This window comes from Rhinolophus sinicus, linkage group LG05, assembly GCF_036562045.2.
Source record: "Rhinolophus sinicus isolate RSC01 linkage group LG05, ASM3656204v1, whole genome shotgun sequence".
Lineage (NCBI taxonomy): Eukaryota > Metazoa > Chordata > Mammalia > Chiroptera > Rhinolophidae > Rhinolophus > Rhinolophus sinicus.
In genome coordinates this window covers 156,005,777-156,020,918 of record NC_133755.1, presented here as the reverse complement: position 1 = coordinate 156,020,918, position 15,142 = coordinate 156,005,777, and the positions used below count along the sequence as shown (strand labels likewise).

The 15,142-nt window shown below is 37.2% G+C and overlaps 1 long non-coding RNA gene across 1 annotated transcript in view; it reads right to left on the bottom strand.

Annotated features, from left to right (window-relative positions):
* The window catches only part of LOC109446224 (uncharacterized), a 173,531-nt gene that overhangs the window by 47,589 nt on the left and 110,800 nt on the right, over positions 1-15,142 (bottom strand). The window contains exon 2 of the long non-coding RNA XR_012496748.1: positions 11,514-11,611. This is a non-coding gene — a long non-coding RNA (uncharacterized LOC109446224). The remainder of the gene's footprint in view (positions 1-11,513; positions 11,612-15,142) is intronic.

Below are 15,142 nucleotides of genomic sequence, written 5' to 3'. Positions count from 1 at the left end.
GCTATGGATGGTACGGAGTGACTTTTGAAAAGTCAGGATTTCCCCTAATCTTTTTCTACACAGGACCATAATTTATTCTACACATGGTCTCTATTGCTACTCATGGCATGGAAATTTCAGTGACAAAATTTTGTAAGAGGCAAAACATAAAAACAACTGATTTTTTCAGGGAAATAAAAATCTTCTTTAGAAAGAAAACTGCATCACCAGAGCCCAAGGCAAGTAACAATATTTTCTGAGTGAACAGTAAAATATTTTCAGGGTAAGAGGACATCACTTCCTGTCCTTGTTGAAATGTCAGTACCAGGAAGCCAGGTTACCTAACTCTCATGCTGGGTCAAGTGTGGTCAGACAGGCATGGGAGTAAGGATACAGGGGTCAACTTAAGAATGAACTCGGAGGCCAACATACCATATATCTTAATATTTAAGTTATAAAACAATCTAACACACTGTAAAATACATGTTTTTTTCCCTTACCTTGACATATATAATTGTCATGACAGAATTGGAAATATGTGTAAATCTATGGTTTTTATATATCTGAAAGTTGGCAAATTATCAAAGACAAGAGATGAATTTTTATTGAGCATGTCTGCTGATGGTCCACTGATATCTGGATGAGTAATAAAATAGGTATAGAAATGTAAGAGAAATGTGAATTTTTTTTATATTGTGAAATGGTCCATAGCTACCATATGCAACTGTTATGACTACCACGCTGGCTGGTATCTCTGGAACCACAAATTAGAAAATGAAGAACAGCAAGAAAAATGGTTGCTTAGCACGACTGGGAAATAACACTTCATTATGAAAGAATGAATATGCATTCACATTATCTCAGAGGAGGGATTTGATAAATTACTTACTATATTTTCTCTTACCTAAGGGCTTCTGCTGTTGCAATCTTGCCTCCATCCCAAAGCAGTTTCTCTTTTCAACAACAGTGACCCAGATATAATGTTTTTCTAGGACACAGGGCACAAGGTTTCCCTGGAGCCTGACAATGTTAGTCACAAGCATGGATGTGTAGGGTTACAGGTTGTGCTGTGTCAGTGCTGGGTACTGGATGCACAGTAAGGGCACACACGTTTCTTTACTACGTTTAATCATCCTATGTGATAAGTAGGGCTTGTCATGCAGGGCTGAAAGTAGGGGCCCTTTTACTTGCATGTAAATGTAGTACTAGATTTAAGTTATTTCTCAAGGGCTTTCATAGGCGTGCAGAATTCAAAAAGTCTTAAGGCATGGACAAGCTTCCACAGAGAGATGCTATTTTGGGGTTCCTTGGCAAATCAGTCTTTGGTAATTCTATGTACTCCGTTGTATTATCAAGGTAGCCATTGCCATGTAGGAAAAGAGTTGTAGATTCACTACTAGCAAAAGTGCTTCAGCTCTTTTTTTTTTTTTTTTTTTAATGAACATGGTCAGATCTATTCTAAGAGAAATCAGGTTCTCTCCAGTGTTTTGTTTTGTTTTTTTATTATTACCCCGATCCAACTGAACTTGGCAATACCTTGGTCTTAACCCATTTTCTTGCTCTTATGCCACTATATCTTTTCACACACACCCCCAAAACACTCTGTCACCACTGATTTAATTTCAGTTTAATGACAAGCATTTTCAATTTCTTATCCATCAAGTGTAGTCTTCCCTAAGTATGTATTTCCTACTTTAGTCTCATAACACTACAGGCTCTAAACAATGGCTATCTGTTCCGTCCTGTTAGGTTTCCTGAAACAGGCTTTAGAGAACTGCCATGTGTTTATCTTTCACAACACTCTAACAAGCACCCCTTCGTGACTCACACACACAGAAAGCCAAAAGCCCTGAATGGTTGTTTATTCTCACCAGCTGGATGACCTTGCACGTGGCTCTCAGCAAGGGCGAAAATTAGGGAACCTTGAAAAGGTGCGTCATGTAGTTTTAAGTGCAAATAAAGCTGCATCAACTTGCACTTTGCTTAGTTGCTTTAAAGAAAATTCAGAGTTAACCGTGAAACTTAACTCAGCTTGCCATCTTTGCCTTTCCCCATTTATGTTCAAATGGGAGAGGAAGGATCAGATCTGGTGGTCAGAGAAACACAAATATAGTGGGGGTTTGTCATTTCGAAGAGCTTGCAACACAGTATCCAGCTCTTAGAACTGACCCTTTGTGGCTATATAGTGCATGCTCTTGATTACCTAATTAGATCAACTTGCTATGCCTGCTTCAGAGAAGGAAAGATGGACAATATTTTACCCCACACGTGAATTATATGTGAGCTCTGGGAATTGTTCAGCTTATAGCTCCCCCTTCATCTGGTTGTTTTCCGAATGGTTTTGTGGAGTTTTATCCTATGCATGCAAGTTTAGTATTCAGTAATAGACTCAAGGTTACCTCAATCAGAAACATGGAGATCTTTCTCTGCATAGCATACTTCTCACTGGTGATCTACTCTAATTCCAGCTATCTCTAGCTCCTCAACTCAGTTAAACTGAAGTGCTCTGTTTGGGTTCTTGCTATGTGGATCATGGTCAGATAAGTGCCTTCAGGCAAAAAATAAGGACATTTGCTGGCCTCACTTCATTTGTTTCCCTTCTTTCAGACATCACAGTTGTGGCTGCCTATTGTCCAATTGCTGTTGCCAATATTACCTGTTTTATCCAGTTTTCTTGTTGTTTATGGCAGGAGGATAAGTCTGTTACCAGATACTCCAATCGTAGATTATGTCTTAATAAGATTAAAAGTAAGATAAAGACAACAAATCTATTACTCTTTGTCTAGACTTTACTTCCCATGCTGGAAGCAGGAAGTAGGCACTCAGCCCTGGGTAAAAACAGGTGTCATAATCTTAAGAAAAGTCATAATGAAGAGGAACATTCTTTTTCTGTCCCTGGATATTTTCTTGAGGTTGTAAAATCTGGAATTGCTGAAGTCAACTCACAACTAGTCTACAAAAGAGGTATATAAGCCAAGGCCGGCCACATGGAAAGCTGAAAATACCTAGATCCTTCGTGGTGATACTGAAACAGTGAGCTGACCAGCCATGAAGTGCCATAACTTTAGACTTCTTATTATGTGAGATAATAAATTCCTTACAGTTCGAGCCAGCTGAGTCAGAGTTTTCCATTACTTACAGCCAAAAGTATTGTAACAAATACCATCCTTCTTGTGAGTTGGTGACTTAACTGAAACGAGGGGGAAAAGGACAATGATGAATATGTGAAGAGACAATGAGGAGTTCACTTTGGCACATATGGAGTTTGAGTTACTTAAACATCATCCAGTGGGATGTCCAACAGGCAACCCATTTAGGTAACCTGAAGATGAGAAATGTCATAGTGATTTGCAGGTCATCAGTGTATGGTCCTTGAAGCTATACTCATGGAGAATATTGCTCAGGAGAATATGCAATGATTGAGAACACCAATATTATTCAGGTCAATAGTGAAAAATAGCCAACAAAAGAGCCTTAGATGACATAGTTAGAGAAGATGAGGAGATCAAGAGGCAATTGGTATCATGGATGTGACTTTTTAATTGGAGATATTCATCAACTCTGCTCTTAAGGAGCGTGTACTGCCCTCATTGTAAAGGGTAACCTAGCTTTATCTTGTCCTTTCCTCTCAGACATCTGAAGAAGGCTGGGATAGGATGTAAAATGAATCATGAAGCCTGGCCTAGGAAAAACATCAGGAGCACACACAGGATGAAAACGGACGAACTCATGGAAACAGAGATGGATCCCAAAGATTTAATGCAGCCAGGTCATGTTCACTCTTGTTAATTTTGCTTATGCAACACATTGTTTATCATTTTCTTTTTTTAATTTTCAAAGTAGTATATAAAAGAATCCAAAATAAAACGATAAAGATTACAGCTCTTTATAATGCAATATTTTTTTTTTTTGTAAAAGAAACCAATAACACTAGTAATTCTTAAATTCTTCTCTGAGTTTGAAAAATATATATAATAAATCAAAAGAACAATAGTTTTAGTTTGTTTGTTTTTTCTCCTAGGCACTAATCCCTAGTTAGTAGACCCCAAAACTTTCTAATACTAAGGAAATGTAATCTGAAATTGCCATTTTAAGAATATTGACTTGGTGATTCCTTAATTATTTTTCTTCATAGAATCATGAGTGTCTTCAAAATATGCAGACTCAGGACACCTTAATGTCACAGTACAAACCATTAGAAGAAATGAAGTTTAGGGTTGGGTTCAAATAGGCTTAGAAGAATACTATTTTCCTAAGCTATACTAAAAGGAAAGTTATCTCCTTTGCTCATCAATCATAAACTAAAGTCTTAATCTTTGACATATGTTAGCAATTGTAGATAGATGCAACCAATCCAATTAAAGCCTAGATCATTCAATATTTATTATTTAGTATAAGATACACATGTAAAGATAAGTAACATTAGAAATAATGTATTGGAACATGTAAATTTAGGACTATTTTTCTTTGGAAGCAAAGATTATGTATAAGGTGGCAAGGACTAATGAGAGAATATGCATAATGTACTTGTCCCAGGACCTGGCACCTATAAACACTCAAATGAGAACTATCACTATTATGGCACCATCCTTCTAGCTAAGCCAATCCCATCATTATAAACACTGTGAGATTTTTTTGTTTTTTCACTTAAGACTAGTACGGCCTAATCATTTGCCTATGAAGACAGTTCTATTGAAGTTTGGGAATTGGTAGATGAAGTTAATCAAACAAAAGTTTCTCTCTCAGTCATCCCAGTATTGAGAATGAGTCAAGAAAAACTGAAGCTAAGGACTGAAGAAGCACTCTTTTAAGATGTTGCAATTACTGTTGCAAAGGGATTCCCAGTCTGCTCAGCTGCACCTCTGGCAAACCATTGTGCACATCCCATCCCCTCTGGGGGTAAGAGGGATCCCAGAAAGTAGAGAAAGCCAGCTCTACATGAGGGCTCATCAACCATTCTCATCTAGCTCTTTCCAAATAGTGTGAAATAACTTGCCTCTCTCCAGGCTAATTATTATTCCCTCTTTTGGCCCCTTTGTACTATTAACTCTATAGTTCTCTCTTTATCCTTCCCCTATGTAATCTTAATTCTAAAGAGATGCTCTTTCTGATAAAATCCTGAAAATACTGAAATGGCTTCAAGATAGGTAATAGTTTGGGTCACAAGAATCCTATAATACAGCTCTACCTAATTTTAATTTTCAGAGTTTTCTTTTTGCCTTGAAGGCCTTTCACAAGGTTTTATAAATGTTGAGTAATGCTTAGTGATTTACCAACAATATTTATTGAAAATGTGTTAACTATGCTACCTCAGTCTCTTTGTGGCCCTAATATTTCTGAATGTCCATTAAAACTGATGTTCTTCTATGCTCAATTCTAGGCTCCCTCATCTTTTCTATCTACACTAGTCCCCCATTATCTGAGGTTTCATTTTCTGTGGTTTCAGTTACCCGTGGCCAACCACAGTCTGAAAATATTAAATGGAAAATTCTAGAAACAAACAATTCGTAAGTTTTAAATTGTGTGCTGTTCTGAGTAGTGTGATGAAATCTCAATCCCACCCAGGGACATGAATCATCTCTTTGTCCAACTTATCCTTGCTGTAGTAACTCTCCACCCATTGCATAATAGCCCTCCTGGTTATCAGATTGACTGTGGGGGTATCGCAGTGTTTGTGTTCAACTTGTCCTCATTTTACTTAATAATGGCCCCAAGTGCAAGAGTGGTGATGCTGGCAATTCAGCTATGCCAAAGAGAAGCTGTAAAGTGAAAAGGTAAAAGTTCTCGACTTAATAAGGAAATGAAAAAAAAAATTGCATGCTGAGGTTTCTAAGATCTACGGTAATATGAATCTTCTATCCATGAAATTGTGAAAAAGGATAAAACAACTGTGCTAGTTTTGCTGTTGCACCTCAAACTGCAAAAGTTATGGCTGTAGTACATGGTAAGTTCTTAGTTAAGATGGAAAGGGCATTAAATTTGTGGGTAGAAGACATGACATCGTAATGACTTGATCTTCCTTCTGACATATCGTCAGAAGGTCAGTAGTAGCCTAACGCTGTATCACAATGACTATGTCATTCACCTCATTTCATCTCATCAGACAGGTATCGTATCTTATCATAAAAAGAAGGGTGAGTACCATACAATAAGATATTTTCAGAGAGAGAGAGAGAGAGACCACATTCACATAGCTTTTATTACAGTATATTGTTATAATTGTTCTATTTTATTATGAGTTATTGTTAATCTCTTACTGTGTCTAATTTGTAAATTAAACTATCATAGGAATGCATATACAGAAAAAAATAACCATAGTATACATAGGGTTTGGCACTATCTGCAATTTCAGGCATCCACTGGCGGTCTTGGAACATTACACCCCATGGATAAGGGGGGACTGCTGAATATTATCTCTCTGGATAATCTTATCCTTCTACATATTACAGTTATTATCTATATGCTGATGATGTCAACTACATATTTCCAGTTCAGTTTTTGTTTTAAACTAGAACACAAGTACATACCTCCAATTATCTAACTGCTCTTGGATATGCCACAGATATCTTGACCCTGAACCCATCATCTACCCCCAAATGCCTGATGTCTCCATTTCTTATATCTTCAATGGAACTGCAGAATTAGTCTATCAAGAGTCTGAACCATGAGAGAAAAACATTGCCTCTATTATAACCCACACCTCCAGTCAGTCAAGTCCTACTGAGTTTACCTCTTAAGTATTTTTAGTCTTTCCACCTGTGTACAACACCACTGCCTTCCCTAGTTTTGGCCACTGTCAGCTCTAACCTAGATTCCTTGAAGATCCTCATAACTGGTATGACTCTAGGCTTTTTCTACTTTCTCTACACTTGAGTCAGGATCTCTCAAAACAAACATCCGTAATATATAATAATAGAAAGGGGGGTACAAAAAATGAGATTAGTGCTTATTGAGAAGGAAGATTGAGGAGATTCTTATTTTTTCAAAAACTATCCAGTTATTTTGTGGTAATCATCAGGAGATTCACTGAGTGCTCTTCTCATAACTGCTTGTAAAGTTGAAAACCATGATGATGATGGAGATGATGATAATGAAGATGGAAGAAAAAGATGACTTACAGGTTCTTGACTCATGCAAGCAAAAAATAAATTGGGACATAGTAGGGTTAAACTCATGGAAATCAATTTATCTTTAGGGCTGGCACCAGAATGGGAGAGGAGGTCAGAACAAATCTGTGTCCAAACCTAACAGTGTTTGAGCAGATGTCAACACTATAGGAATCCCGACCTCCTAGCAGGTGACTAGAACAGTAGAAAGGTAGGCAGTCACTGAAATAAGTGACAATAGCATTCTTGTCCTGGGTGTCTGATAGATTTGGAGGAGGAGTAATACCAGTGGGTATTTAAGAAGTAGGTAGAGACATCAGGGTCATAGCAAAGCAGGCTGAGATTTAACGTTGGGCTACACCTAGGGTGTAGGTGGGGACATAGACAACATGTCTAGAATTTAAAAACTAATGCAAAGCTGAGCAAATAGCTCTCTTCAGACACATTGGATAGCAGTTGAATGAAGAAAGAATGGGCCTGGTCTAAATGTAAGGGACCTCAATACCTGCAACTGAATAGAAATGGGGAGAACAGAAACTGATGGGATAACAAATAAATCCACTCTTAAGGACAGTAAATATTTCTTGAAATCCTGTTGCATAAAAGCACTCCAGTGTCTAAACGTATATCAGGCCCTGGGGTAAATACATGTATATCCTCATTGAATTCTTACAACCTTAAACATAACCCTTACTTCCTTGACTTTTCAGGTGTGTTTTTTTTTTTCCCCATCAACCATGCAGATGAGCAATGTGGATTTCGAGTCACATGGCAATAGTAAATCTTGGCATCTGGAAAAATGGCTGGCAATAAGAATGAATGAAAATGTCCACTGAATAGCTGCTATATTGATCAAAAGCCAGTCACAGAGAAAGTGAAACAATACAAAGTCACACCAAAAAATAACTTTAGGCATTGGTTCTCAAAATGTGGTTCTCAGATCCCTAAGCTTCCGGAGACCCTTTCAGGGGTCTGTAATGTAAAAAATATTTTCACTACAATATCGGTGGTATTTGTTATTTTTTTTTATTTTTTATTTTTTTACATTGTGTTGGCATACTGATAGTGCAAAAGCAACATGCTTACAACTTGTGCTTTGGCATGACTCAAGGGCAGTGGCCTCAAACTATATTGGTAATGATTGCATCTTTACTGCCATGCACTTGCAGTTTTAAAAAAAAAAAAAATCCAGTTTTAATGTTTTTGATGAAAGAGTAAAAAAGTAGTAATGTTATTATATCTCAATCTTTAAGTACATATCTTTTTAATACTGTGTGTGACAAAATGGGAAATATATATATATATATATATATATATATATATATATATGAATACAAAGAGATTTGCAAAAATATAAACCAATGTCACCCTTCTTACTAATTTTTCAGTTTGGAAAATAGTTATTTTTCATAAGATATGCTACTTGTACATAATAGGTTTATGCTTGTTATTTTAAATGAATCAATTAATAAACTTTTTTTCATTTCTTAGTTTCAACATCTAATATCAATAGATATAATAGCAATATATCTATAACCAACGGGCCAGTTACCTCAGTTGGTTAGAGCGTGGTGCCCTTAACAACAAGGTTGCCAGCTCGATCCCCACAAGGGCCACCTGTGAGCTGCGCCCTCCACAACTAGATTGAAATAACTACTTGACTTGGAGCTGTGGGGTCCTGGAAAGGTATAACCCACATAAACAAAAGCTCTTTGGGGTTGTCAATAACTTTTAAGATTATAAAGGGATGTTAAAGCCAAAAATTTAACAACCACTACGTTACAGCAGTTAAACTCATGAAGGCTAACCAACAAGGCTGGCCACAAGCAGTAGTAGAATGGCTGAACTTAAACATAATGAATAAATTTAAACAAAATGAAGGTAGAAGCCTTAGGAGATATGTTGAAAAATCAAGGATGGTCCTCACAATTATGCAAAGTCTGTACAAAATCGTCTCATCCTCTGGTACTATTCCCTCTACCCCCTCATGTGAAGAAAAGCATCAGTATGGCGCCATTTCCAAGGACAGAGACCACAGATGTACATACGTACCGGGGGTGCCAAAAAATATAGACAAATTTTAAGAGATGTTATCTATGTATTACTTTTTGAAGTTGAATTGAATTACGGTAGCAACGTGTAATCGCAGAAGTCAAATGTGTCATGTATTCATCTTTTGTTATTGGTATATATTGAGTATTACCATTTTAATATAGTTTTCTCCTTTCTTAAAATGTGTATACATTTTTTTGGCACCCTCTGTATATACATTCACACAAACTTCCACTCCTTTCAGGGAAGTCAAAGAATGTGCCAGAGCTCTCTGTTTACATGGGGAGAATGCTCTCTCTCCTTTGCAGGCAAAAAATTTCGATTTTGCCAGTGCCACCTGGAAGGTGGGAGAGTGGAAGCTATATGTGAAATAATATAAGAAGTACTGTTTTCAAAGCTGCAGGCCAAGAGTCGACTGGGAAAATGGGAAAAGGACAAATGGAGGCAATGGTCCAAGAGGGTAATATTTCAAAGCACAGAGACGTAAAATATACTTTCTAAATGCAATATACTGTGTAGTGTTCTATGACATTAAATTATAACCTCCTGGAGTAAACGACAGTTACCAAAGTAAGCTAAGGTGATCTTTTTTTGTTTTCCATTTTATTTACATTGTGTGTATAAATAGTATTTCTTGCAGAAAATTTCAGAACTTATAGCAATCTCTCAAACCAGATGGCTAATATTACTTATCACCACTTCAGTTTCATATATTTAAACACTGGGCAGAAAGTTTGAGTGAAGCTACAATAAACCTAAGAAAATAATTCAAGCTAATTGAAGATTAGGCCAATTTATATTCTATTTGGCTGTCTTGTTTTTCAGCTCATGCATATTAACAGGTATGACATGAGTGTGGATTTAGTGAAGCACAAGTCAAAACCTGGGATTTGTGTTGTAACAGTGTGAACTAACAGACTTGCCAAAACTTGTACCAGTTGAAACTCACAGCTCCTTTCTAAGCATATCAAGTATTTGACGTATCTATTTTCAAGCTTCTGCAAAGATATTCCTAGCTTATGAATAATTGTACTTCCCATGCAAGTAAAAATAAAAGATTGCTTTCTTCAGAATAATGGTAATCCATTATAATAACCCAGAAACCTAAGATACCAAAAATCTGACGAGATCATTTATTTGGCCCTCTCCTATTAGGTACCCACATCACTGTAAGGATGACCTTAGCAGTCTCTCATTTGCCTCTTAGTTTTCCTATAGGGCTTATTCTTCCGAAGTGCTTGTGTTTCTTTTTGTTTTAGACTGCTTTGCTTTTGGTTTTAACATCCATTTCCATGCTAACTTTCTATGGATTCTAGGTTCCAGTGCTCTTTGGGTATTTGACAGTAAATAGAATATTACATTTTAGAATCCAAGGAAACAAAATTCTTACTGTTTTGTACAATGATTAAGAACAAAGAAACAATTTCCAGATCATTTAAATCTATATACTTTCAGTAGTATTGGGTTCCCCTAGATAAAGCACTCTCATTTTTATTCATATGAATTTCTGAAAGAGACTAAAATATCTCAAAAAGCTTTCTAAGAATGTTATCTTTTACACTCAACTTTAAGCATTCATTGCCAACTACAGAGCTCACAAAGCTTGTTTATTAAAAATAAGCTCTGAATGAATAAGACATATGTATCAAACTATGTATTATTTAGCCACTTAGCCGACATATGTGGGTTTTTTAAAAAAAAAATCTTCCGTGCATTAACTCAGCTGTCTATATCAAAAACAATGAAATGTGAAAAGAAAATATAAAGTTTCATTTGGTGGACCATTATGATTCTACCCAAATGATTCACTGATCAGTGGCCTTCATTTACTTTTCATTTCTGTTCTGATTCTCCCCCACAAATCATTGTTAGCAAAACTTTCTTCTTAAGTTATTTTTCATAAAAACCTTCACACGTTTTATCAGATCATGTCAATTAGTCTCCTGAAGCTCTAAGAGCTGTTATATCTACTAGCAAAAGTCCTTTGTAAATCACCGACACTTTCCCTTTCACCAGCTGAATAACCTCAGGCAGGAGGACATGCGTACGTGATGCGCGGCAACATGTTTATCTGTGAGCTCTTGGCTTCAGAGTCTTGGGGAATTCTGACATGGGAAAATATTCCAAAGTTGTGTTGCTCTCTGGAAGGGGCCCAGTACTAATAGTTTTCAAGGTATTAAAATGTTTCCCATCTGTTATCAAACAATTACTGAGCACTCTTCTTATTCCATCCTGGCTTTTGGCTAGACTCCGGGAATACAAATATGAATAATATAAATAAAATAGAGTCCCTGATCTCAAGAGGCTCATAGTCTAGTAAACAGAGACACATGCAGATAATTCAACATCGGTTGTGAATATTGTGCATTCACTCACATTGAGGCCCTCCAATGCCAGGCACTGTGTTGGTGATAATAGCAGAAGGGAACTCAGGAAAGGCTCTTCATCTAACTGGAGGGTTCCGAGGTGATTTCCTGGAAGAAATAACATTTGCATTGTTGTTACACAGATGAAGACAGGGGCAAGGGCATTCTGGGTAAGTAAAGGACATACTAGTCAAAAGCAGAGTAGTGTGAAATGTCATGGACAACTTACGAATCTATGCTATTTGCTATTTCTAGAACATTAAATGCTAGGATTAGGGAAATGACCAATGCGATTGGAGTTCTGTGAAGGAGAAAGAGCTGGGCTAAAAATTATCAAAAAGCACTCATCTTCTCATGGGCCTTTGATTAAAAGGAACTTAGAAAAACTGAAGCCATTCTTGCAGCAAAGAATTATAAACTCATTAGGCTAACATACGCATAACTATTATACACAATTTGGGTAAGAGCTTCCTTCCAATCATGTGGTACAGACAGAAAAAACGGTTAGATTTATATCACAGAAATAAAGAAGGTTAGCCTGACTGAAGAACTGAATTTTTCACAGACATACAATCCACATACGAGTACAGTGTGTCTAAAGCCACTACCCAGGTCATGAACACCCTGAAAGTGAGTGAAAACAATCTAATCAGTTTAAACCAGATTCCTGCTCACTTTAGGTCCATTATACTCTTCCTAGCTTCTGCAACTTCTAAGACTGGAGATAACCTTTCTATATGTTTCTGTGGGGAGAGTAAGGAGAAGATAGAAGTATTATCCTACGTTGCCCACTTTTTCCTAATCCCTTTTACTTGTCCTTCAAAGGGCTGGAGAAAAATCTCTTCTGTGATGTGAATTGCATACAAACTGTTCACAGTTGACCACATCCGCTGGGCAAGACTTACCAATCCCAAGGAATGTACAAACTCAGGTCCCAAAACACAGGCTGACTGATCATTTTGGCTGTCTAAATTGGGAACTAATTAAATGTTTTAACTGGAAGTCTCTCCTCACTGCAGCAGAACAGAGTCATTTTGAAGCAAACATCTCAATGAAACACTTCTTTGGGAAAATCCAGTTCAACTACAAGAAACAACTGATTCTGGTTGGCAGCACAATCTATTCCTACTTGATTCCCCCCTCCCCACCCACCCAATGCAGACACACAGGCTAAATATCACTTATGCTGAGAAATGTCACCACAGAGAAAGGATGACATTGTATAGCACAGATGTCAAAGTCATCAGAAACAGTTTGTTCTTACCTATGTAGGATTTCAATCCAGCCCACTGGGGCTGATGAAATATTACATAAATTATTTGTGTAAAGAGCTTTTAGAACAGCACTTACACATGCTGGGTATCATTTGAATGAAGTAAGAGTGGGAGGTTAAGCTGTTCATTTCATTTCACTAGTAATTAGATGTTAGTTGAAGCATTTCTCCTGCTTGGCAATCCTTAAAGAGGTATAATAATCTGAGGCAGCTGAGCTCTAATTCTCTGCAAATGAGGAGTCTCCACTTGAACTTAGAGCCCAAGCTTCTTTAGAGAGGCAGCTGGAATTGTTAGATCAGCCTGTGTGGATCTAAGAAGGGAGCCGGACCAGGAACCCGAAAGGCCAGAAAGTGGGAGTTGCCAAGTCTCTTGAGGTGAGAAACCTCCACTTGTACAGCGCAAACTTCTTTAGAAAATCAGAAGCCTTTAGCACCATAATCTCATGTATTACTGAGTATCATCCCACTCAATTGTTTTGGATGCAAAAATTAGTGTTAAACATGAAAACAGCTGCAACAAATACACAAAGACTTCAAGTTGTTTAGCAGCTGCTCTTGGGCAAGAACTGTCTAGAATGGAGATTGTCATCAACGTTGAGTGATTTGAATACTTACTTGGAGTCATGAATTGTGAAAGGTGATGGTGAACAGATATGAAAAAGACACATAAAATAGGGCAGACACATAAAAAGATAACTGTGTTATAGTAAGGTAAATTCCAAGACAGAGATAAGCATAGAATAACATAGAAGCTATCCTAAGGGGCTCAGGGAAGCAATTCTCAAAGGAAATCAGGCCTAAATTAAATTTTGCACAATGAGTAGGAGTTGGCCAGATTAAGAAGGAATGGGATGGGTATTCCAGGTAGAGAGAGCAGAATAACTAAAATAACATTTATGGTTTTACTATAAGTAGTTTGATGTTACTAGATGTAATGCAGGGTCTGGTCCCGCTCTTGGTGGGTAGACACAGAATATGGTGAGGCCAAAAAGGAATAACAATGGAGCCATAGATAGGGGAGTCATACCACTATATTCTCGCTGGCGGCTGGGTTGGAGACACAGGAAGCAGGAGCCACACGACCCGCAATCCACTGTCCACTTCTCTGTCAACCAACCCACCTGCCAGCATAGTCATGGCAGTTATATTAGTGGCTAATGGCTAACCAGTAACAGCTGATGGCCAACCAGCCACAGCAACGGCCATCTGATTACAGCTGATGGCCATCTAATAAGCAAGCCAGCACCTTTCCACGTGAGGCGGAGAGCCTGGAAACTGCTCTCCTGGCTCTGTCCCCATACTAGACTACACATAGAGAAATGTAGGTTGGTAGGTAATAGAAGAGAGAAGTCTATAAAGACAAATATCTGTATTTACTGAATAAAAAAAGAACTCTCTTGAAAATCAGAAAAAACTATTGTGAGGGAGACCCTGCTCGCTACACCATTTGTTATTCGGGGTGGCCTGTGGGGTCTCTGCTCCTGCTCCCCACATAAGAACGCAGGATACATTAATATTAGAAGCTTCTGTTTATCAAAATATTATTAAGAGTGAAAAGTCATATGTGTGTATATGCATATATATATATCTGCATCCCTATCAATATCTACCTATCCAGTCCACAAAAACATATATTCAGAGTATATAAAACCTCTTAATAAATCAACAAAAAAGACTGTGAGTCAATTTTTTTAAACAAATAGACAAGAAATGTGAATATTTCATTGGTAATCCAAGAAATGCAAAGTAAAACTACAGTGAGAGCCTTAGACATCCACTGGACCAGGTAAACTTCAAGACTGACCATACCAAATGTAGGCAAGGTTGCAGAGCTACTGGCACTCTCAAATACTGATGGTAGGAATATAAATTGGTGCAGTCACTTTGGAGGACTCTTTGGTAGTAACCAGCAAAAGTATACAGAAGTGTACTCTGTGACCTGATAATTTTACTACTAGGTATGTAGTTTCTCAACATAAATGCATAATATCTTCACTAAAATAAATATTCAGGGCATCATTATTTGTAATAGTCCCAGATTAGAAATTACTCAAATGCCTACTAACAGTAGAATGGATAAACAAATTATGATATATTGAATTAAGCAGTAGTAAGAATGAATATTCCTTAAGTATATGCAAGCATATGGATGTATTTCACAAACATAATGTTGGAGGAATAAAGGTATACCAAAAGAAGCATATTCCACATGATGTCACTTCTACAAAATATAAAATATGTTGTTAGAAATCAGGATAGTAATTATCCTTGGGGTAAGTTATGACTAGAAGGTGACACAAAGAGGAAATTTTATGCGTGCTGATAATATTCTGCTTTTCATCTGAATCATGGTTATAGAGATATAT